Below are 26,886 nucleotides of genomic sequence, written 5' to 3' on the forward strand. Positions count from 1 at the left end.
TTCTCAATCTTTCTCTCCCTAAGACAGAGAACATACCAGAAGGAAATTTAAGGAGGGAAACTTTCGATACAAAATACGACGAATTAAGTATCATTGGGCCAAGTTACCTGTCCCTTTAGCTCGGACTTTCATGACCCTTATGGATAGTGTAGTTTAAGATCAAAATAAATCCTTCCTTCCACTAGTTAGTATGCCAGGTATGTGTGTCCTCATTCTCACCACACGAGATGAGGTGACCGCCGTTAACTACCTCATTCCCTCGTTAATCGCACACCAGAATCATTATTAGTAATGCTAATTTTTTTATGTGTATAGGAAATAAATGAAAATAATGTTAAGTATCGGTTATTAATCTTAATTTATCTCACTTTCCAGACAATGTAATGGATAAAATCGCCCTCATAGCAACCAAACAAGTGACTAACCCTGTGTTGACCTGACCTGACCTGCTTCTCTCCATGACCTTTGAAGAAAAAAAATCCAACATGGTTCTCACAAATACCTGTCTAACCCTACATGACCCGGTAGACGATGGTAGAGTGTCCTTCGTCAGATAACTTCCTGCCGGGTCCTCTCATCTCCCCTTCAGATAGCTTCAGTTACTGGTAAGAGGAATGAGTGTTTGGATGCCTTTAGTGAATTGATTTGATAATTGTATTTACCCGATTAGAAAATTTGATTAAGTCATCGTACTAAAGGGGTTGGCAGAATGTGTGTGTGTGTGTGTGTGTGTGTGTGTGTGTTGATTCATTAATATTCCCCACGTCCCGGATAGTCTGCTGGAGAGAGTGGATAGGGGATAGGTAGAGTCTCTCCTATAATCTTCCTTATCTAACTCATCTCCTCCTCCTCTTCTCCCTATCCTCATCCTCTTCTTCTTTCTCCTTCTAATCCACTTTCTACCCCTCCTCCTTCCATAGCTTTATTCCCTCTCTTCCTCCTTCTCCTCCTCCCAATTCCCTCTCGTCAGGAACAGAAGAAGGCGAGGAAGACTCCAAGACGGAATTATTTACTCCAGAAAGCCTTTGATCACCAGGGTAGGAGGAGAGGAGGAAGGGGAGGAGGGAAGGAGGAGGACAGGGGAGGGGGAGGAACGCCAAGTTGGAGGTGTGAGGGTCGAGGGAATTTTAAAGGCGGTGATAATGATAGTTAGGAGGAGGAGGAGAGGAGAGATGAGGAGGAGGGAGGAGGAAGAGAAAGATGGAAGAGGAGGAGGAGGATAGAAGAGAAGGAATCAAGGAGGAGGCAATAGTCACTTGATGCCTCTCTCTCTCTCTCTCTCTCTCTCTCTCTCTCTCTCTCTCTCGTAAAAGTTATTATTTTATATATTAACTTTATCTTTCACTGATATATAATTCGTTATACAAATCCTTCCTTAATTTTTTATTGTCAGGAATTTTTGGGGTGAATACAATGTTGAATTTTTTTGCCTTTTTTTATATCACTTTAATAACTATATAAAGGTTTATTTGTTTTTATAGGAAGTATAAATTATAAATTGAGTCAAGATAAGAAACCATGAGGCATGTTCTCTGGTCTGTTTAGCACTGAGATCTCTGGGGAGGAACACACAAGGAAGTCTTCAGGCTGTCGCAAGTTCACACAACACTTAGGTCTGTCTGTACCTTAAGAGCTTACACACAATCTCTCGCCCTGTTGTGAGCCAAGGGTTATTGACCGCACACACACACACACACACACACACACACACACACACACACACACACACACACACACACACACACACAGGCAGTGAAGGGAAGAACTTAAACATGGATGATGAACGCCTTTGTTGTGTGTAAGCCGACCTGCAGTGTTTGGGAGGGAAGACCTCTTGGTGGTTATGTACAGAGAGAGAGAGAGAGAGAGTGAGAGGGCAGAGGGAGGGTAGAGATGGAAAGTGAGGGAGAGCAGAGAGGGGTACTGAGGCATAAACGGAGAGAGAGAGAGAGAGAGAGAGTATTTGGCCTCTTACAAGACTGCTGAAAGAGACAGTCTCATCACGGGATTGAGAACTTTTAAAAGAGACGTCGGCAGGTATTTGAAATTTTCCCCAAATGAACTTGAATACACCTGAGGAAATGAAAACACACGCACACAGTGGGAGGAGGAGGACAGACAATGTGGGGGAAGGAGGAGATACTGTGGGAGGAAGGGAGGAGAGATACTGTGGGGGGAAGGGAGGAGAGACACTGTGGGGGGAAGGGAGGAGAGATACTGTGGGAGGAGAGACAGGAAGGAGACTCATGGTATACAGGACGCAGGGTGGGGGTAAATAATGGGCCAGTCCGTCCTGTGGAAAAATACAAATAGCAACAATATAGAAGAGAAAGACGGAGAGAGAGAGGAAGTAATTCAACTGTGACGGCAGAATTTATCTTACAGGTTCAGCAGCTGACAAAATACTGTGTTGAGGTACTTACTTGTTTGTCTGTCTGTGTCTGTCTGTCTGTGTCTGTCTGTTTGTGTCTGTCTGTCTGTCTGTCTGTTTGTTTGTCTGTCTGTCTGTCTGCCTCTCTCTCTGTCTTATTTACTTTTGTCTGTCACTTTATTGGGAACATTTTTTCGACAGATAATTAAGTCCCGTGTATTTTTTTTTTTGTCATAAGTAAAGTTGTATTACGAAGTTGAAAATCTTGTCCTGTTATTTTTCCAAAGTTGATACATCGTTTAGATTTACTTGTGGCTGTCCAACAATAGATATATAGGCACAGTAAATGTTGGTGGGTGGCTCTGTGGCTCTCCCGTGTGGCTCTCAACACTAGCTTCCTCCCCCTCAAGGGTTCGACCCCCCCCCTCCCCCTCCCACCACCACACACACAATATATTCTGTATATTCCACTAAATTAACAGTTTCTATCAGTATGTCAGTTGGTATCGTGTGTATATTATCAGTAGAGTGGGTGGCCATTTGTGTGTATGTATGTATGTATGTATGTTGTTTGTATGTATGTATGTATGTATGTATGTATGTGTGTATGTATGTATGTATGTATGTATGTATGTATGTATGTCAAGGGTTATGGTCGTGGTGAAGGTCAAAAAAGTGTTACCAGTTCAATTCTGTAAGTGACCACATGTTTTTATTTTGTTTTCTTCTTCGTCTTCTTTCCCTCCTCCTACTTCTCCTCCTTTATCATATTTCCCCCTCCTCTGCTTCTTCCTTCTTCTCCTCCTTCACCCACTTCCTCATCTCCTTCCCTCATACAATAAATACTTACTCATCACTTCCTCATTTCTGGACCAATCAGATTCCAACTTACCTTCTGGACCAATCAGATTCCAACTTACCTTCTGGACCAATCAGATTCCAACTTACCTTCTAGACCAATCAGCTTCCAACTTACCTTCCGCACCAATCAGCTTCCAAATTACCTTCTGGACCAATCAGCTTCCGACTTACTAACACTGAACCATAACCCAATACTCATAAACAACACCTTGACCTCATTTCAGGGTATTATAAGGTCAAAGGTCAAATTCTCCCCCCAAAATGAACGAAAATTTTTTACCCATTCTTTCATATTAGGGAAAAAATGTTGCAGAAGTTAAGAGTTTTTTCTTTTCATTTTTTTTCTTTTTTTTTTCTTTATCGTAATTTTTTTCTTTATTTATCAAGTTTATTGTTTTTTTTTGTTTTTTTTTATTACAGAATCGATTTGGGTCAATTTCTGGTGGATTAGAGTGAGATCATAGTGAGATTAGAGTGAGATTAGAGTGAGATTATAGTGAGATTATAGTGAGAATATAGTGAAATTATAGTGAGATTATAGTGAGATTATACTGAGATTATAGATGTTAAAACCCGTAGTAGTTAAGTGTCTAATGATAGGGAATTATACAACGAGTGAATTAGAGAGACTATTATAGGTTTATATTAAGTAAACCCTGGTGACATTATGTTATTAAAGGTGTGTGTGTGTGTGTGTGTGTGTGTGTGTGTGTGTGTGTGTGTGACCGTAACATTACAATTCGATGGTTTAAGCTATCATGGGTTAATTCAGTGGTTTAAAAACTATATCATGGTATATAGGTTAAGGGTTTATGCTATCATGGGTAAAAACAAGGGTTGAGCTAATAAATAACCCCTCCCACCTCCCCACCCTCCCCAACCCCCCCCCCCCGGCCAGGTCCCTCTAGCGATTCACCCGTGTTCACCTGTGATACATTAGTGTGAGGTAACATGATAGGTGTGTGTCTTGGTGGCTAAGGTGTGAGGTGTGTTGACGGTGAAGAAGGGGAGGAAGGGTGAGAAAGAGGAGAAAATAGAGAGGGGGTGATATAGGGAGGAGAGAAACAGAGGAGGGTGAGTAAAGAGAGAGATGAGAAGAGACAGCAGGGCAGCAGGAGAGAGGCAGCAGGGTAGAGGCAGCAGAAAGCAGCAGAGGCAGCAGGGTAGCAGCAGGTGGGAGGCAGCCAGGGTGGGCAGCAGAAAAGCAGCAGGGTGAGGGCAGCAGGAGCAGGCAGCAGGGGTAGAGGGCAGCAGGGTGGGGCAGCAGGTGGGAGCAGCAGGAGTAGAGTGGGGCAGCAGGCAGCAGGGTGAGGCAGCAGGGTGGGGGCAGCAGGGGTGAGGCAGCCAGCAGGGGTGGGGAGACAGCAGGGGTAGAGTGAGGCAGCAGAACAGCAGGGGTTAGAGCAGGCAGCAGGGGTGGGGAGCAGCAGAGGCAGCCAGCAGGAGTGGGAGGCAGCAGGGTGTGGGGCAGCCAGGGGGGGAGACAGCAGGGAGCTGGGGGGCAGCAGGGTGGGGGCAGCAGAAAGGTGCAGCAGAAAGAGGCAGCAGGGTGGGCAGGGTAGAGGCAGCAGGGTAGAGGCAGCAGGGTAGAACAGCAGGGTAGGGCAGCAGGGAGTGGGGAGGACAGCAGGGTGGGGGCAGCAGAGAGGCATAGCAGGGGTTAGCAGCCAGAGGGTGGGGGCAGCAGAGGAAACAGCCTAGAGACAGCAGGGTAGACAGCAGGGGGTGCAGCAGACAGCAGGGTGTCAGTGGTGCAGAGGCAGCAGGGTGTTTTCAATACTAGGGCCCAGCAACTCTGCCTCACGAGACTCAATTACCCTTTTTCTGTGGGCCCCCTCCCTCCTCCCTCCCTACCTTTCTCCTTCTTCCTTCCTCTCTCCTTCCTCCCTCCTTCCCTACCTTTCTCCCCTCCTCCCTCCTTCCCTCCTCCTTCCCTCCCTCCTTCCCTCCCTCCTTCCCTACCTTTCTCCCTCCTCCCTCCCTCCCTCCTCCTTCCCTCTCCCTCCTTCCCCTACCTTTCTCCCTCCCTCCCCTCCCTCCCCTCCCTCCTCCTCCTCCTCCCTCCCTCCCTCCCCTCCCTCCATCCCTCCCTCCCTCCCTCCTTCCCCTCCTTCCCTCCCCCCCCTACCTCCCTACAAGCTCTGTGTTAAGTACTAGTCCTGATTAGCATTACGCTGTTACATGTAATAGTTTTACCTCCCTAATTGGTCATAATTATTAAGAGTTTTAGACACAACTTTTACAGGAATGATTAGTATACCCGTGTTAGGTTAAATTTAATTCAGTGTGACATTAATCCAAGATTATTAATTCCGTGTTACATTAAACCAAAGATTATTAAATCCGTGTTACATTAAAGTAAAGCTTATACTTCCGTGTCGTGTAATAGACCAGATATTACGTTGAAATATTATTACTGCAGTGTTGCATAATTTTTAAGAATAAGATATGACAATAATATTAACAGTGTTATTTTAGTGTTAAGGAATTTCTGTGATTAAGATGTTTGCGCCTCCCCCTCTTGCCCCCTCACCTTCCCCCTCCGCCCCTCCTACCTGCCCCCCCTCACCTGCTGCCTCACCTGCTCCCTCCTCCCCTCACGCCCTCACCTGTCTCTTCACCTACCCAGAGTCCCCTCACCTGCCCCTCACACGCCCCTCACACGCCCCTCACTTCCCCCTCACCTATTCTCTGTAAATTAATTACCACTTTTCTCTTGAGCCAACACCCAAAAATATCTGCCCACCTGCTTCTGACACACACACACACACACACACACACACACACACACACACACACACACACATTATCCTCACAGCATGGCAGACCCCCAACTGTTGGAGGTGTGTGTAGTGAGAAGAGAACCACGCCCTCACCACACACACCACACACACACACACACACACACACACACACACACACACACACACACATGACAAGCTAATTCTCATAGTGATGATAATTCCTTTTTTCTTTCTTTTTTTTTACTTTTATTATTTTCACTGACTTTATTACTGAGGTATTTAGTGTAATTTTAAGACATGGATTAAATTCTCCTTCTAACTCTTAATTCCTGAACTCGCTTGTGGATAAATTCTCTCTTGTAATTCCTGGACTAATTCTCTGGTGATTCGTGGATTAAATTCTTGATCTAGCTCTTGAGGTCACTTGTGGGCAAATTCCCCGGTAATTCTTGGATTAATTCTCTGGTTTAGGCTGGCGTTAGCTTAAAGTGCTGATGGGGATATTGTCATCTTGCCCTACCAGTTAGTGTTGAATATATATGTAAATTCTCTGACAAATATAGCGGGAGTGATGCTGGCTTGGCGCGTTCCTGAGTGGCTCTGTTCTGAGTGACATATTATTGAGTGGTTTCTGTTCTGAGTGACATATTATTGAGTGGTTCTGTTCTGAGTGACATATTATTGAGTGGTTTCTGTTCTGAGTGACATATTATTGAGTGGTTCTGTTCTGAGTGACATATTATTGAGTGGTTCTGTTCTGAGTGACATACATCTGAGTCTGTTACTGTTTCGCTGCCACTTTTAGGAACGATCTCAACAGACACTTAACAGCAATTAGATCTCCTTTGAGGATAGATTACAGCCGAGGTCTTTTGGAATTTGGCTCTACCTCTCACCAGAACCTCCCAAAACTCTACCTTTTTTTCCCAGCCACACATCTTAGGCCTTGTTCTACCTCTCACCAGAACCTCCCAAAACTCTACCTCCCAAATTGGTGTTTCTACAAGGACCTACCTGAAGAAGTTCTTGGCGAGATTTAACACCAGGAGAGCGAGGGGCAGTTAGGCGAAGACAAACCGACTTTGTTTTGTTGACATTACGCAGTCACGACAAGTCCCATCAAGCATGTTGTCGTGGTGAGAGAGAGGGAGGGCTGAGGTACACTTTCTTTCTTTTTTCTCTCAGTAAAACCGTTGGGTAAAGTTGGGTGAGGTTTTTTTCGCTTTTTAAATAATTTAATATGGAATGAATAATTTACTATTGTATAATTTTGTATAATTTATGGTTATGAAAATGGCCTGTTTAAATATATATGTAAATAAACGTCTATATATTTTCTCTCTCTCTCTCTCTCTCTCTCTCTCTCTCTCTCTCTCTTCTCTCTCTCTCTTCTCTCCTCTCCTGATCCACGAGTTAATCCTGGGTGACTCCTTTAATCCTGACCAAAATAACAGCGAATTGGAAGCTGAGTGGGAGAGTGAGAGGAAGAAAGAGAGGGCAAGGAAGAAGGGAGGGATGCAGGCAGGAAGAGTGGGAGGAGGAGAGAAGGAAGAGAAAGAGAGTGTGGGAGAAAAGTTGAAGGAAGGAAAAGAGGGGTTGAGAGAGGAAGGAAGGGAGAAGGAACTAGAAGACAGAAGGAGGAAAGGAGTGGGAGAGGGAGGAAGGAAGGAAGGAAGGAAGAGAGGGATTGGGAGCCCTATGAAGGAAAGAAAGAAAAGAAGGATTGGGAGCCCTAGGAAGGAATGAAAGAAGGAAGAGAGGGATTGGGAGCCCTAGGTTGGAATGAAAGAAGGAACGAAGGAAGGGATTGGGACCCCTAGGAAGGAATGAAAGAAGGAATGAATGAATGAAGAAAGAAAGAAGGAAGGAAGGAAGGAAGGGATTGGGACCCCTAGGAATGAATGAATGAATGAAGAAAAGAAAGAAAGAAGGAAGGGAAGGAAGGAAGGAGAATATCCCTTTAATAATAGCCAATGTTTACACTGTGTATTGACAAAACGCATGACTCTCAGGTAAATATTGCTGACGGAAAATCATTTAGCCTTGACGGAGAGGAGACGTGTGAGGCCGCCTGGGTATAGCCTTACTCCCTGACACTCCCTGATACTCCCTAATACACCCTGATACTCCCTCATACACTCCCTGATACACCCCCTGACACACTGATACTCCCTGATACTCCCTGACACCCCTTGACACACCACACTCATACACCCTGATACACCCCTGACACCCCTGATACTCCCTCATACACCCCTGATACACCCCCTGACACCCTGATACTTCCTCATACACCCCTAATACACCCCCGACACACTGATACCCTCATACACCCCTGATACACCCCCGACACCCTGATACTCCTCATACACCCCCTCATACACCCCTGACACCCTGATGCCTCATACACCCCTAATACACCCCCTGACACACTGATACTCCCTCATACACCTCCTGATACACCCCCTGACACACTGATATTCCCTGATACATCCTGACACTCCCTGATACTCCTTGATACATTCTGACACTCCCTGACACACCCCCTGGCACTTCTGGATACCTCAACCCCTCCTGACACCTCTGACGCACCCCTGACACTCCCTAATACACCCTGACACACCCTCCTGACACACCCTCCTGACACACCCTCCTGACACACCCTCCTGACACCTCTGACACACTCACCTACATTCTGACATTACTCTCGACCACCACCACGACCAGGATCAGGTCGTGAAGGTTGAGGAGGAGGTCGTGAAGGTCGAGGAGCAGGTCGTGAAGTCGAGGAGCAGGTCGTGAAGGTTGAGGAGGAGGTCGAAGGTCGAGGAGCAGGTCGTGAAGGTCGAGGAGGAGGTCGTGAAGGTCGAGGAGGAGGTCGAAGGTCAAGGAGCAGTCGAAGGTCGAGAGGAGGTCGAAGTCAAGGAGAGGTCATGAGGTCAAGAGCAGTCGAAGGTCGAGGAGGAGGTCGTGAAAGTTGAGATAAGGGGTCGTGAAGTGTGAGGAGGAAGTCGTGAGGAAGGACAGAGAGAAAAGAGAGCAGCAAACATCTTTTTCTCTCCTCCCTCACTTCAATATGGCTCTTGTGTTATTATTTATAGCTCTCTCTTCCCACGGGTTTAATCAGGGTGATGGTCGTCTTTCCTGGGGTCTGTGTGTGTGTCAAGAGGGAAGGAAGGAGGGGAAGCTGCCGTATCTCAGCCCCCACACAGCCCCCAGCCATACTTCAAATTGTTAAAACCTCTGTCGTAAAAACAAATCCGCTGCGTCAAGTGGAAGAAGGTAAACACAGAGAGCTTAACACAGTATAAACACGACCCAAAACATCAGCTGGTGTTATTTGAATTAAGTTAGCTGACACCGTGTAAACAAATGCTAATCAGGGCATCACGCCAGACGATCATTATCACGGGTGGGGGAAAACCTCATTATAGGTTGTTAAGTTGTTTCCTTGGGGCCTTTTATTACTCAACTGCATTACTACTATAACTACTACTACTACTACTACTACTACTACTACTTTTACTACTACTATCATTCATAACTACTGCCACTACCAGCTACCACGACCACCGCCACCTACTATCTGCACTACCACCATTATTAGTTATTCATAGCCACTGCCACTACCATCTACTACCACCACCACCCACCTACTACCACCACCACCCACCACTACCACCACTAATAGTCATTCATAGCCACCTACCACCACCGTCTACCACCACCACCACCACCTACCACCATCACCACCTACCACCACCGTCTACCACCACCGTCTACCTCTACCACCACTCTCCCACACCACCAACACCTACCACCTCCTACCACCTATCACCATCCAAATAAATAGAACCTTTAGGGACAGACCCCATACATACTATACTTTATCTCTGTTGCCAAATTAGCTGCAATACTTGCTGTATCCACACATCGCATCTATTAACTAAACAAACTTGTATGTGCCGAACTAAACAAACAATGTACTGAAATACTATGTAACACTCAACGCTATACTCGTCTGATAAACACTCTTTGTGGCCTCGACTCTGTAATCCTTTTGAGCTATCGTTTACAGGCTTATTATGGGGTGTACAATAAACTAGCTGCTGTCTGGGTAAAATTCAGTTACTACTATCACAACTACCACCACTTAAACCACAACCACTTACCACCACTACCACCACCGTGTTAATTATTCCCCTCCCCCAAAACAATCCCAATGACCTGTAGGAATAGTTATACACCCTGACGAAGGCGCTGAGACTGGTGGTGGTGGTGGTGGTGGTGGTGGTGGTGGAGGTCCCGAGACGATCAATAGCCCCTAGTGTTTTATAAGCCCTTGTGTATCTCAACTACCGGGTAGGATTCCGTGATTACGACGTATAAAAATCCTTCTTCAGGTGAGTGATGTGGAGGAGGGCTGTAGGGGGGCTGTAGGAGGGCTGCAAGGAAGGTCATTACCCAGCTCCACTTTTCTTACTTAACACAGCTCTTATAAGTAGATATAATGTTCTGCTGGTACTTTAATCACTACTTAGATGGAATTGATTGAGGAAATTTGACCTTGACCTAATGTTATGATGACCTTCTACACACACACACACACACACACACACACACACACACACACACACACACACACACACACACACACGACTTATCATAAGAAGCTTGACCTCAAGGTGTCACTAATTACAGGTAGACTCACCCAGTGATGAATGGTACAGGTGAGGGATGTTACCACACCTCTTAAACTGCCTCGACCACCTGTTAACCCGGAATTAGTAACCAGGAGAGTTATGACTTCCTTCTGGACTTGTTTACAGGTTATAAACAAGAGAAAACAAAGACAAACCCTTGTTTGTTTTTGTTTTATTGTTATGAATTTAATCGTTCAATTGAGTGTTTGTTGAAATACTCCTTGATTTGATGTGGTAGTGGGCAGTACCTGTGTGATGGTGGGCAGTACCTGTGTGATGGTGGGCAGTACCTGTGTGATGGTGGGCAGTACCTGTGTGATGGTGGGCAGTACCTGTGTGATGGTGGGCAGTACCTGTGATGGTGGGCAGTACCGTGTGATGGTGGGCAGTACCTGTGTGATGGTGGCAGTACTGTGTTATGGTGGGCAGTACCTGTGTGATGGTGGGCAGTACCTGTGTGATGGTGGCAGTACCGTGATAGTGGAAGGTAGAGGGCAGGTGTCATGGGTACAGAGGCAGTTATACACCTGTAGTACAAAGAGAGAGAGAGAGAAGAGAGAGAGAGAGAGAGAGAGAGAGAGAGAACTTGGTAAGGCAAGAATAAGGACACACACACACACACACACACACACACACACACACACACACACACACACACACACACACACACACACACACACACACACACACACACACACACACACACTGAGCTTGTTATAACCATTAAAAATTGTGACGACGTTTGCCCACCTGAAGCCATTTTGGTGACCAGCTTTTAACCATTTCCTGACCACCTGTGACCACCTGTAGCTCCTCACCCTCACAATATTGGTGTTGAAGTGGTCGGAGGAGGAGGGAGAGAGAGCCAGGCCAAACCATTACACGACCAGGCAGAAACAGAAGGTTGGCTGTCGTGTTCTCAACCCAAAATGTAAATAACTATGTGCTATAAGTTCCCCTCTCTCTCTCTCTCTCTCTCTCTCTCTCTCTCTCTCTCTCTCTCTCTCTCTCTCTCTCTCTCTCTCTCTCTCTCTCTCTCTCTCTCGATTCTCGTTGTGTTTGTTATGCTGTTCACGTGTAAGCTTGCCACCGCGCCTTGAAGAAATATGTTTGGTATTTGTGTGTGTGTGTGTGTGTGTGTGTGTGTGTGAAATCAGCGTGTGTAGATATATATTCTCTCTCTCTCTCTCTCTTCTTTCAGCATCTCCTCATGTCTACCTCTTCCTCCTCACTTTCTCTCACCTTCCTCCTCCTCTCCCTCCTTTCACCACCTTCTTCACGAACCTCAACACCTACCTCCTCCTCCCCCTCCCTTCCTCCCTCCCTCCTCCTGACATTCTCACCTCTGCCTCTCATTCAAGCTCGTCTGTTCTCCATCTCAATAGGAGTGTGTGTGTGGTGTGTTGTTGTGTGGTGTGGTGTGTGTGTGTGTGTGTGTGTGTGTGTGTGTGTGTGTGTGTGTGTGTGTGTGTGTGTGTGTGTGTGTGTGTGTGTGTGTGTGTGTGTGTATTGCTCCGCCCCACTACCGTCAAACAACTCACACAAACACTTGTTCACGCGTGTTTGGACGATATCTCAGCGTGTCACTTGTCTAGAATTTCCACTCGTGAACCTTTGTCTCTGTGTATCTTGGTGAAGCCTCTGCCGACAGCCATCTTCATCAACCTTTTACCTAGCTTCAATACGAGGAGTTAACCCTTTGAGTATGAGCACTAGCACCTTGAGTAAGATTAGTTCACACCTTGAGTAAGATTACTCATCCCTTGAGTAAGATTATTTGCCCCTTGAGTAAGATTATTCGCCCCTTGAGTAAGATTAGTTCATCCCTTGAGTAAGATTATTCGCCCCTTGAGTAAGATTATTCGCCCCTTGAGTAAGATTAGTTCATCCCTTGAGTAAGATTATTTGCCCCTTGAGTAAGATTATTCGCCCCTTGAGTAAGATTAGTTCATCCCTTATAAGAATTCGCCCCTGAGTAAGATTATTCGCCCTTGAGTAAGATTAGTTCATCCTTGAGTAAGATTATTCGCCCCTTGAGTAAGATTAGTTTTCCTAGTATGTTATATTAGCCCTTTGAGTACGATAATTTAATCCTTGAGTACAATGAATTAACCACGAGAGTACAATGACTTAATACATTGAGTACGACGACTTAATCCCTGTGATAGTCTAGGTATCAACCACACACACACACACACACACACACACACACACACACACACACACACACACACACACACACACACACACACACACACATATTCCTAAAAGACAATAAAAATGATAATAAGAATTGTCTTCCTCTTCCTCCTACTCTTTCCCCTCTTCCTCCTCCCTCCTCCTCCTCCTCCTCCTCCTCCTCCTCCTCCTCCTCCTCCTCCTCCTCCTCCTCCTCCTCCCTCTTCCTCCTCCTCCTCCTCCTCCTCCTCCCTCCTCCGTTAGGGAACATCAATTTCCGCTCACTTCATACACAGAAAGTTTTGCTTGTTGCACTAAATGTGTTCTCAGTTACTGAGAATTCTTGTGATTTTTGACTGTACAAACAGGTACGATTTGGCTACATGCCCACATACTGCCAACATCCTCCACACACGTCAACATACTCCACACACTGCCAACATACTCCACATACTGCCACCATCCTCCACATACCGCCACCATACCCACATACTGCCACCATCCTCCACATACCGCCACCATCCTCCACATACCGCCACCATCCTCCACATACTGCCACCATCCTCCACATACCGCCACCATCCTCCACATACTGCCACCATCCTCCACATACCGCCACCATCCTCCACATACTGCCACCATCCTCCACATACTGTCACCATCCTCCACATACCAGCCACCATCCTCCACATACTGTCACCATCCTCCACATACTGTCACCATCCTCCACATACTGCCACCATCCTCCACATACCGCCACCATCCTCCGCATACCCACCATCCCCACAACCCATATCCTCCACATACTGCCACCATCCTCCACATACCGCCACCATTCCACATACCGTCACCATCCTCCACATACTGTCACCATCCTCCACATACCGTCACCATCCTCCACATACTGCCACCATCCTCCACATACCGTCACCATCCTCCACATACCGCCACCATCCTCCACATACCGTCACCATCCTCCACATACTGTCACCATCCTCCACATACCGCCACCATCCTCCACATACCGCCACCATCCTCCGCATACCGCCACCATCCTCCACATACTGCCACCATCCTCCACATACTGCCACCATCCTCCACATACCGCCACCATCCCCACATACCACCATCCTCCACATACTGTCACCATCCTCCACATACTGTCACCATCCCCACATACAGCCACCATTCCACACCGTCACCATCCTCCACATACCATCCTCACATACTGTCACCATCCTCCACATACGCCACCATCCTCCACATACCGCCACCATCCTCCACATACTGTCACCATCCTCCACATACTGTCACCATCCTCCACATACCCCATCCACATACCGCCATCCTCCACACTGTCACCATCCTCCACATACTGTCACCATCCTCCACATACTGTCACCATCCTCCACATACTGCCACCATCCTCCACATACTGTCACCATCCTCCACATACTGTCACCATCCTCCACATACTGTCACCATCCTCCACATACTGCCACCATCCTCCACATACTGCCACCATCCTCCACATACTGTCACCATCCTCCACATACCGCCACCATCCTCCACATACCGCCACCATCCTCCACATACTGTCACCATCCTCCACATACTGTCACCATCCTCCACATACTGTCACCATCCTCCACATACCGCCACCATCCTCCACATACCGCCACCATCCTCCACATACTGCCACCATCCTCCACATATTTTACATCTACTCTTTATTTCACGACGTTTAGATGTCTTTTGTCTTTAGCATCTGTGTGTAAGTGTGTGTGTGTGTGTGTGTGTAAGTGTGTAAGGTGTGTGTGTGTGTGAGTAAACAGTAATGTAATATATTATTCCAGGTGTAGCTTTATTACAGGACAGGTGGGCCATTATTAGGTAATATACCGTAATTAATTTATTCAGGTTAAATTAAGCTCTCATTGCCTCACCTAACTGCGATTAAAAGTAAGTTTAGGTTAAGTGAGGTTAGGTTAGGTTAGGTTTGGTTAGGTTAGGTTAGGTTAAGTTAGGCTAGGTTATTTGTCCGGCAGTGTTATGTGACTGGGAGGGTGAGAGTCTGTAAACCCTTCAGATTTATTTTTAATTTACACAGTAGGAAAGAACTGTCACTGCACCCTCCCTGGCACCTCACCCTAGCACCTCAGCCTAGCACCTCACCCTTACACCTCACCCTACACCTCACCCTTACACCTCACCCCTTACACCTCACCCTTACACCTCACCCCTTACACCTCACCCCGGCACCCTATAGTCTAGCTCACCTGGAAATGAATATATAATCTTTAACAGTAAAATTAACATATAAATAATTCAACAAAATTTTAACAGTAATTTATAATAATTAATACTGGCTCACTATCATTTATAATCCCCTCCTGACACAAACACATCAGTCGGTGTATAATGAGAGGAAATGGTGTTTAAACTCCCCACCCACCCACCCCCACCACCCACCCCCCCACCACCCCCCACCACCCCCCACCACCCCACCACACCCCCACCACCCCCCCAGAACTTATTGCGTTAGTTTGTTGATAAATACTTAACTTGGCTATACATATCTGTTAAACCCTGGCAAATAAAATAATATAAAAATTAATATCTAGATCAAGGATTAGAATAAAATGGTATATTATGTTATGTGTGAAGTTAAGATTAAGAGGAATACTTTGAGGTATAAATCAGTCCTTTTTTTCGATACTCAGGTAATATAAACACTTAAATGGGAGATATTTGATTCCTTATTAACAAGAAAACAAAGAAAATCGTCCGAAATGCCAATCATTTCCGGTTGATATTTAGACAACTAATCTAATATAATTTACGTTTTTTCTTTTCAATAATCCCCATACACTTATTATACATGAATAAATAAAAAATAATGATATAAAGATTATACAACAATATTAAGAAAAGACAAATATATTTAAGATATAAGTAACTATAATATCAAAGATGAAACGTCATATATATATATATTTTATAACTTTCTGGGAATTTTTATATTGGGTGAAAAAGTAAAGTCAGTAAGTTAGGTGAGTTTACGGAGCAGAGAAAGTTATAGAGTTAGAGGATAACTTTCTTTTAAGGGGAGGCTTATACAGAGGAAAGAGACTGTATCTCCCACCACAACAGAGAGACACGTATTATCTCCCACTAACAGAGAGACATGTATATCTCCCACTAACAGAGAGACACGTATTATCTCCCACTAACAGAGAGACACGTATTATCTCCCACTAACAGAGAGACACGTATTATCTCCCATCAACAGAGAGACACGTATTATCTCCCACTAACAGAGAGACACGTATTATCTCCCACTAACAGAGAGACACGTATTATCTCCCAGTAACAGAGAGACACGTATTATCTCCCACTAACAGAGAGACACGTATTATCTCCCACCAACAGAGAGACACGTATTATCTCCCACCAACAGAGAGACACGTATTATCTCCCACCAACAGAGAGACACGTATTATCTCCCACCAACAGAGAGACACGTATTATCTCCCACTAACAGAGAGACACGTATTATCTCCCATCAACAGAGAGACACGTATTATTCTCCCACTCAACAGATAGACACGTATTATCTCCCACTAACAGGAGAGAGACACGTATTATCTCCCCACTCAACAGAGAGACAGACATCTCCTACTCAACAGAGAGACACGTATTATTCTCCCACTAACAGAGAGACACGTATCTCCCACTCAACAGAGACACGTATTATCTCCCCACTAACAGAGAGACACGTATTATCTCCCACTAACAGAGAGACACGTATTATCTCCCACTAACAGAGAGACACACGTATTATCTCCCACTAAGATAAATAAACTGAAGAATTAATTAAGGCAAATAAGTAACAAACCAGTATTTCACGTCACAAAACAAATGAAATCACTAATGATCGAAATGTGTGTGTGTGTGTGTGGGTGTGTGTGTGTGTGTGTGATATCAATATTTCTACCACTACCACTACTACTAGACACACCACAACCACCACCACACTACTACCGGACACAACCACAACCACAACCACCACAACCACCACACCTACCTACCACCACCACAGTATTACCACCATCATCAGCAGGAAGTGGACAAAAGTAAACATACAAGATTGTAATTAATAGCATTCGTCTTAACGTCTTCAGGGCACGAATCTTGTGTGTGTGTGTGTGTGTAAGGAGACAGAGAGAGAGCGTGTATCATAAAAGATCTTGTAGGATATTAGCTGATCTTTACACACGCTAACCTACACCTACACACACACACACACACACACACACTGACACACACACACACACACACACACACACACACACACACACACACACACACCGGACACACACACTGACACACACACACACACATACACACACACACACACACACACACACTGACACACACACACACACACACACTGACACACACACACACACACACACACACACACACACACACACACACACACACACACACACACACACACACACACACACACACACACACACACTCTCAAACTCTATATAAATATCAAGAGTTGTTCATCACAGGCACCACCGCATAATGACACGTTGCATATTGTTGTTGTATATTATAAAAACCATAACGTGAGCTGCCTGCGTGTCTAAGTCTCTCTCCCTTTGTGTCTCTCTCGTTCCTAGGTGAAGGTCTGAGGTCTTCATTACTTCCCAGGCCACACCGGGTCACCTGATGATGTTTGACGAGGGAACTGGGCGAATGAAAAGGTAATTTGATATTGTTGTTGTTGTTGTTGTTAGTAGTAGTAATAGTAGTTGTATTATTATTATTATTATTATTATTATTATTATTATTATTATTATTATTATTATTATTATTATTATTATTATTGTTGTGGATACTTCGAATTTTTTTATTAATCATGGTTTAATTTGTGATACCCTATCTCTTTGAAAATGATGGTTTATAGGACGATGGTTTTAACCCCTTTAGGAGGTTGGTTTAAACCCTTCAGGACGATGGCTTAACCCACTGAGGACAATAATCAACAAACAAACAATAATTTAATCCTTTCGTCCTCAATAATATTCAAAAGTCATTTAATATCCTTAAGACATTTTTAACACAACAATTCTTTACACACTTCAAATTGCTCTTAGTCTTATCACGCCAGCTTCGTCAGGAAGAAAGTGTCAGCTCAAGTCATGATTGCTTCGTGAGATCAAATATCCGGGCAATTCAGAGAGCGTCGATATAAAGAAAAATATAAGCTGTCATGCTCCAATTTCTGACGGGGACACGATGAAGCTTACTTGTCAGCGGCTCTGTTGTCAGCTGTTAATTCCAACACACGATGAAGCTTAGTTGGCAGTAAATTTGTTTGTCAGCTGATAAATCCGACACGTGTTTTAAAGGCTTAGTTGTGAGCGGCTCTGTTGTCAGCTTTTAACTCCTGACAACTGACATGAAAGAGTTTTATGTCATCAGTTTATTGACATGACTATAGTTTGTGACATGAGGAGTACCACTAGTCCTGACAACAGTGGTGGAAGGTGTCAGTATAGGGCAGGGCTGACAGCACTGGTGGAGGGTGTCAGTAGTAGACAAAGCTGACAACAGTGGTGGAAGGTGTCAGTATAGAGAGCTGACAACAGTGGTGGAAGGCATCAGTATAGGGTCTGGCTGACAACAGTGGTGGAAGGTGTCAGTATAGGGCAGGGCTGACAGCACTGGTGGAGGGTGTCAGTAGTAGACAGAGCTGACAACAGTGGTGGAAGGTGTCAGTATAGAGAGCTGACAACAGTGGTGGAAGGCATCAGTATAGAGAGCTGACAAGACTGGAGAACAAAAACAAGATTAAAATATCCACTAACGATGAAGGCTCAAAATCCACCTCTTAATTAACAACGAAAACATAAATACAAAGACATTTTTTTTTACTGAAGTTAATAACAAACTCACTACAACTCACAACAACACTCCTATTAATAACAAACTCACTACAACTCACAACATCACTCCTATTAATAACAAACTCACTACAACTCACAACATCACTCCTATTAATAACAAACTCACTACAACTCACAACATCACTCCTATTAATAACAAACTCACTACAACTCACAACATCACTCCTATTAATAACAAACTCACTACAACTCACAACATCACACCAGAAACAACTGTACCAAACAATCCACAACACAAATAATACTCACATGGTCAACATTACCTGGCCTAACTACTGTATATACCATCCAGGTGTGTTGATTAGTCAGTTCACTCAAAGTCTTTTAAATTGAAGCCTCTAACTCTATTTTTTTTCTTTCGTAGCAAAAAAAAAATAATAAATGAATTGTGTTGTGAGTTTGGGTCAACGTTGAAGGTCTATGTAAACATGATGGTCTCTCTCTCTCTCTCTCTCTCTCTCTCTCTCTCTCTCTCTCTCTCTTTTTAAGCTACATTCATCCCGGAGCAACAAACAAAACTTATCCTTCATTTTCTTCATTAATCATTTTTACACTGTCTCAGATGTTAAATTTTAAGTCCAGCGGGAAGAAGGTTATAGAAAGAAGAGTTACCACGAAAGTTAAAAAAAATTTCTTGGTATTTCCCAGAGGAGGTGATGGAGTGGATGCTGGATACGTGTTTTGTATAATAAACAGTAATGCACCTCCTCCACACGGCTTGGGTATAAAGACTGATTAAGTGTGATAACTCCCGTGTTTAACCGGTTACTGAAGGTCATCCAAGGTCAAGTTACTGGAGGCAGGTATACATCACACTCACCACTGATGACAGGTCGACTCTAGCTACTCCATCACAGTGGTAGTTAGTGCTGGGTTAGTTAGATCAGCGTTAAGTCAATGAAGAAGATTATTCACGCTAAATGGCTCCTGAGACGACCCACGAGGATTTCATTAGTCATCTTCAACAAAAGTCAATAAACTTTCTTTGGCACGTTACTAGTGAGGGTGAAACTTAGGGGTAACTGGTTATTTCCCGAGTCAACAGAACAAAACAAATATTGGAAGCGGTAGAAGCGGCCCCCGTCTCTCCGCGCCTCACACAGGGTCCAACAGACGGGTGAACCAAGTGCGGACGTGAGGATATGGAAGGTCACTCATCACCTCCAACTCCACAACACAAGACAGTGATAAAATGTTTCCACAAGTTATATACTGTATAGTGTTACTCCAAGTCGTGTCTTCTTCCATAGCAAACAAACACACACACACACACCAGCTGGGAAGACAAAGAGTGTTGGTGTTTGCCGCTTCCCACAAACCCGCTGCTACCCGATATCATCACTCTTAACTTTTCTCCTGACCCCTTTTAGCTAAGAGCCGAGCGGGATGAAAAGAGACGTGAAGATACAAAATAAAACTCCGTCGCTGTAGGGGAGGGGAGGGGAGGCAAGTCTGTGTACCACCCAGACAAAAGACAAGAGGGAACATCGCTCGATTCAACACAAAGACTCAGAGAAAACACGAGAGTAGAATAACATCACAGTAACCCTCAGCGTGAGATGTGTATTGTGTTATGAACTCTGTGATAACCCCTTGTATCGTGTGTTCCTGGCCCCCTGGTGTCACGAGGCTGCAACATGTAAACACCAGCTAAGTATCTTGTGTTCCTGGCTCCCTGGTGTCACGAGGCTGCAACATGTAAACACCAGCTAAGTATCTTGTGTTCCTGGCTCCCCTGGTTTCACGAGGCTGCAACATGTAAACACCAGCTAAGTATCGTGTGTTCCTGGCCCCCTGGTGTCACGAGGCTGCAACATGTAAACACCAGCTAAGTATCTTGTGTTCCTGGCTCCCTGGTGTCACGAGGCTGCAACATGTAAACACCAGCTAAGTATCTTGTGTTCCTGGCTCCCTGGTGTCACGAGGCTGCAACATGTAAACACCAGCTAAGTATCTTGTGTTCCTGGCTCCCTGGTGGTCACACTTAACACACTACTGAAGGTCGTATTCCTCCCACTCCCTTCAAGTTTTCTCGACGCCATCTTGATAATGATTTGCTGTGACCACGCGACCACTGGTGCTAAGTCTCCACAGCTAATACGATAACTTTCTCACGCAGCCTTCATCCTCACACTACCCCCTCACACTTCACCCTTGTAGTTCGCCCTCATTCTTTATCCTCACCTTCAGACTTCACCCTCACCCTCACACTTCACCCTCACCCTTCACCCTAACACTTCACCCTCACCCCTCACACTTCACCCTCTGCATCCCCTCACCCTTCACCCTAACATACCCCTCACCCCTCACTTCACCCTCACCTTCCCCTTCACCTCACCCTCCCACCTTCACCCTCACTAACACTTCACCCTCACCCTAACACTTCACCCCCTCACCCCTCACCTTCACCCTCCACTTCCCTTCCCCTCACCCTCCACACTTCACCCTCACCACCCTCACCCTAACACTTCACCTCACCCTCACACTTCACCCAAACACTCCTCCGCCCCCACCCTCACACACTTCACCTTCACCTCACTTCACCTTCACCCCTAACACTTACCCTCACTTTTTCACTTCACCCTCACACTTCACCTTCACCCTCACACTTCACCCTCACACTTCACCCTCACCCTCACCTTCATACTCGGGATCCCTTGCTGAGTTTTTTCCGGCGGTCTAACAAGGAAATGGTGGACAGGGAGAGGGGGGGACAGACAGACAGACTGACAGACTGACAGTAACACAAATGGAGTAAAAGAGAGAGAGAGAGACAGACAGACAGACAGTGACGCAAATAAAGACAGGGAGTAAAAGAGAGAGAGAGAGAGAGAGAGAGAGTGAAATAAATAAAGACGGAGTAAAAGACAGATACAGACACACACAGACAGACAGACAGGGAGTAAAAGAGAGATACAAACACACAGACAGACATAATGAAATAAACAGACATGAGTTTAAAAAAGAAAGACAGACAAACAGCCAGACAGACAGAGAATGAACTAAAGAAAGACAGATTGAGAGAGAGAGAGAGAGAGAGAGAGAGAGAGAGAGAGAGAGAGAGAGAGAGAGAGAGAGAGAGAGACAGTTCACTCAATCATCCGAGGAAAAATCAGAGTTATCCACCTTAAGTTTTTTCCTCACACAAAATACATTATGATCGATGGTGTGGCAGCGTGTCTTAATTCAGCAAAGATTAAACTACAATTCATCTCAATTAATCTGTTATGGATCACCTGAAGATTAGTTTAATCCAGTTTATCTTATCTGATGATTAAACACCTTAACGCCATCTAGGGGAAGGTTAGGTTAGGTTAGTGTTAGCGTTGAGTTTGGGTTAGGTTAGGTTAGTATTAGTATTAGTGTTAGGCTTAGGTTAGGTTAGGTTAGTATTAGGTTAAGTTAAATTAGTTTAGATTAGTGATAGGTTAAGTTAGGTTAGATTAGGCTAAGTCAGGTTAGGTTAGCATAAGAATGTTCAATCATCCGGTGAAATTAACTAGGTTTGGTTAAGTTAGGTTAGGTTAAGTTAAGTTAGGTTAAGTTAGGGTAGGTTAGTTTCAATCTTCTAGTGAACTTAACCAGGGGCAAATATTCAGGTAATCATAAACTTTTTACAAGAGTAGAGTGCCGGAGTATGATTACACCTGCTCTTACCTGAGTCAACACACGCCTCTCTGAGTGAGTTTCGTAGAAGGAGAGAGAAATAGTCACCCTTTGTCATGGTTCAGTCAAAAGTTTCGCCAAGTTTTATCTCAGCAATACTTGTTTCGTAGTGTCATAGTTTCACCAGTTTCACCCTAGATATACCCCCAGTTTCCTCGCAATTGAGTAAACTTTCATCTATTTCACTTTTACAATACCTAAAAAAAATAAAATAAATAAATAAGTATTTCCTTAATATCTTAGTCAATATTCGCCTGTTTCACCTCAGCTGTAACTCATAAATCAACAGTTTCACCAAGTTTCACCACAAATAATCTCCATAAACCAACACAGTCCTCGTAGGTTTATTGCTTTCCCCACCCCACCATCCCCCACCACCCCACCCTCCCCACCCCCCACCCTCCCACCGCCCCTCCTTCTCCCCACCCCCACACCATCCCTCCTCCCCCCACCTCAGCAATACCGAACTGAGGATAGATTACCTGCATGGTGGACCTGTGTAAGTCTACTGGCAGGAACTGGGTTTTGTGTAAGGCAAATGTTTCCCTCCCTTACCTACAGCAGCCAATTGGAAGAGACCTCCATCCACCTCCACCTGTGTTATGGACTTTATGGTTTTGGGGAGAGGGAGAGAGGGAGGGGGAGGAAGGGAGGAGAAGAGGGAGGGAGGAGGAGGGAGGAGGGAGGAGGGGGAAGGTTATTACTGGGAGAAACTCGATTGGTAGAGTAACCGTCAGAGAATTAAACCTAGTAGATTAATTTTGTAACAGTTACAGGTGCTAAGAGAGTAACAGTTACAGAGTGCTGAGAGAGTAACAGTCACTGGTGCTGAGAGAGAGTAACAGTTACAGGTGCTGAGAGAGTAACAGTTACAGGTGCTGAGAGAGTAACAGTCACAGGTGCTGAGAGAGTAACAGTCACAGGTGCTGAGAGAGTAACAGTTACAGGTGCTGAGAGAGTAACAGTTACAGGTGCTGAGAGAGTAACAGTCACAGGTGCTGAGATAGAGAAGAAAGGATAACGAAAGTGGAAAAAGAAGGTAATTGAAGAGGAAAAGGAGGAACAAAGATAAAGGACGGAAGTGGTAAGGCAGGGCGGGGCAGGGGCGGGGCAGGGCAGGGGCAGGGCTGGGGTGTTGAAAAGAAGGAGGGCGAGGCTGGACATGTGGGGGGGGGCGGGGCAGTGGAGTGAGAGCGAGACGAGGCAGGGCGGGGAGGATTGGCAGGAGACGGGGCAGGGTGGGGCTGGGCGGGGCGGGGCTGGAGAGGGTGAGCGTGATCCACAGCTGAGATAATGTCTTCTTCCATCAATACGATGTCTTCAACACCTGAGTACAATGTATCGACCCCATGGACTCAAGAAATATTAAACTCTTGCGTACGATGATATTGTACTCAAGAGATTTACGTCATATAAAACAAAATAGGAAAGGGGGGGAGGGGGAGCTTTTTCTCTTCCTGTCTCTACGTAGATAAATCCAATTAAAACCCTTTATAAAAACCGAAGATAAAACTGTGAGGTTTTTTTTTTTGTCACTCAGAGTTTCGCCACAACTTTTGTAATTGTGAATGTAAAGCTTTTGTTTTCTAGGTGCCTTTGTTTACTCCTGGGTGTTGTTTGTTTACTTTCTGGTCTGTTCACTCTTATTTATTCACCTGTCTCTTTATGTTTACGTTAAAAGAAGAATAAATACGTAAATATTTAATAATTTCTTGTTTTAATGTAGTTTTTGAGGTTGAGGTATTAAGGTATTTAGAGCCGGATATATGGCAACTGGCTTCGAGAGTATTGTGAGTCAGCTGAACGCGGCCGCCATTGTAAACACGTCGCTTACACCCCAGAGTGTTCTGAGTAACAAAATAATTAGATAAAATGATAAAAAGAAAGATGGTTTGGTAAGATAGAAAGACAAATACAATAAATAAGCATGAAATACAGGATAGAAAGATTGATGGATGAAAAAATATAAGGTAAAGAAAAAGAAGAAAATAAGGAACTACCTGTTAGATAGAAAACGAAGAAAACACAATATATAAAGAAAAACAAAATACAAGATAAAAAGAAAATGAAGACGAAAAACACACATGATAAAATGAGAAGAGAAATAAACAGAAAAACAAGAAAATGCAATATAAAAAGAAAAAAAAAACTGTGAAAACGAAGAAAGCGAAGAAAGAATAAATTGGCAGAATCAATGAAAGAAAAAGAGACTGAGAGAAAGAATCAAGACCCAAGATCCGGCACTAATGACACTGACGGAGAAAACAAGATCCTGGTGGTGATCCTCCGTGAAGGTGGCGGGGCGGGGCGGGGTGGGGCGGGGCGGGGAGGAGAGGAGGAACTTGATCACTGCCGGACACACATCTTCCACACCACAGGCCTTTCCTTGATGTCACAGGTTCTCTCTCCAGCCCTCTTAACTCTTGGTGGCAGGAATGTCAACCTTCTGTCAGTCATGAGGCTTGAGGCACTGTTGTCAGCCTTCTGCCGCTCTTGGGGAACTTAAGGCACTCTTGTCAGCCTTCTGCAGCTCTTGGGGAACTTGAAGCACTGTTGTCAGCCTTCTGCAGCTCTTGGGGAACTTGAGGCACTGTTGTCAGCCTTCTGCAGCTCTTGGGGAACTTGAAGCACTGTTGTCAGCCTTCTGCAGCTCTTGGGGAACTTGAGGCACTGTTGTCAGCCTTCTGCAGCTCTTGGGGAACTTGAGGCACTGTTGTCAGCCTTCTGCAGCTCTTAGGGAACTTGAGGCACTGTTGTCAGCCTTCTGCAGCTCTTGGGGAACTTGAGGCACTGTTGTCAGCCTTCTGCAGCTCTTGGGGAACTTGAGGCACTGTTGTCAGCCTTCTGCAGCTCTTGGGGAACTTGAGGGCACTGTTTGTCAGCCTTCTGCCGCTCTTGGGGGCAGAGGCACTGTTGTCAGCCTTCTGCCGCTCTTGAGACTTGAGGGTACTGTTGTCAGCCTTCTGCAGCTCTTGGGGAACTTGAGGCACTGTTGTCAGCCTTCTGCCGCTCTTGGGGAACTTGAGGTACTGTTGTCAGCCTTCTGCAGCTCTTGGGGAACTTGAGGCACTGTTGTCAGCCTTCTGCAGCTCTTGGGGAACTTGAGGCACTGTTGTCAGCCTTCTGCAGCTCTTGGGGAACTTGAGGCACGGACGTCAGCCTCATGTTGGCCAGCCGCCTTCAGCTGTTCAGAGAGTGTGAGAGCCAGTGTTAGTCTCTTGTTTGTCAGTTCTTGTTGTCATTTGTACAGTATTAACTCCCTCAGCTACCTGCCACTTCACCTGTGTGACCACCCTCCCTCACCGACCCTCCCTCCCTCAACCACCCAGCCCTGGCAAGTCGTCCTTCACTCTCCCAGCCCTGGCCAGCCCTCCTTTACTCTCTCTAGCCTGGCCAGCCCTCCTTTGCTCTCCCAGCCCTGGCCAGCCTCTTCTCTCCCAGCCTGGCCAGTCCTCCTTCACTCTCCCAGCCCTGGCCAGTCCTCCTTCACTCTCCCAGCCCTGGCCAGTCCTCCTTCACTCTCCCAGCCCTGGCCAGCCCTCCTTTACTCTCCCAGCACCTGGCCAGCCTCCACCGTCAAGGAGCAGCTCGTCGTTGGCCCTCGTCTGCTCAATCCATCATCCCTCGACTCGTTCAGGTATTGACTGCGGTGTTCGTGACTCCTGTGTGTTAACGAACATTGATCCTTTTATCACTGGGGTGAATTCCTAGCTCACGTGAGGTGTCTCTGTGACATGGGGGAGGTATCTGTGGAGACGACATTTATGCAGTAGCGTGTGAACCAGGGTAGTATACACACATATATGTTTGATTTTGGCGTGAATAAACGCAGATAATACACACTAAGGGGTAACAGATGTCCGTCCTCTGTCACGCCATGACCACCTCACTTGTCACCACCAAGTCGCTCTCCGGCACAAGACCTTTTCAATGAGTATACGACTTTCCGTATGTAAACAGACAGACACGGGTACCAACCAGAAGACAGAGGTACCAACCACAGCACACGGGTACCAACCACAGCACACGAGAACAACCAGAAGACAGAATTTCCAACCACAGCACGTTGCCAACCACGGCACACGGTAACAACCAGAAGACCGGTACCAACCACAGCACACGGGTACCAACTAGAAGACAGGTACCAACCACAGCACCGGTGCCAACCACAGCGGGTACCAACCAGAAGACAGAGGGTGCCAACCACAGCACACGGGTGCCAACCCACAGCACACAGGTAACAACCAGAAGACCGGTACCAACCACAGCACACGGTTACCAACTGAAGACAGGTACCCAACCACAGCACCTGCAATTTACCAGCCGCTTTGCAATTTTCAACTACGAATGAGGTATAACCGCTTTTACAGGTACCA

The 26,886-nt window shown here is 45.5% G+C and overlaps 1 long non-coding RNA gene across 1 annotated transcript in view; it reads left to right on the top strand.

Annotated features, from left to right (window-relative positions):
* The first annotated feature begins 265 nt into the window (after positions 1-265).
* LOC121878011 overlaps positions 266-26,886 on the top strand; it is a 35,947-nt gene continuing 9,326 nt past the window's right edge. The window contains exons 1-2 of the long non-coding RNA XR_006091081.1: positions 266-605; positions 17,555-17,638. This is a non-coding gene — a long non-coding RNA (uncharacterized LOC121878011). The remainder of the gene's footprint in view (positions 606-17,554; positions 17,639-26,886) is intronic.

Source organism: Homarus americanus, unplaced genomic scaffold, assembly GCF_018991925.1.
Source record: "Homarus americanus isolate GMGI-L3 unplaced genomic scaffold, GMGI_Hamer_2.0 scaffold57649, whole genome shotgun sequence".
NCBI classification, from domain to species: Eukaryota; Metazoa; Arthropoda; class Malacostraca; order Decapoda; family Nephropidae; genus Homarus; species Homarus americanus.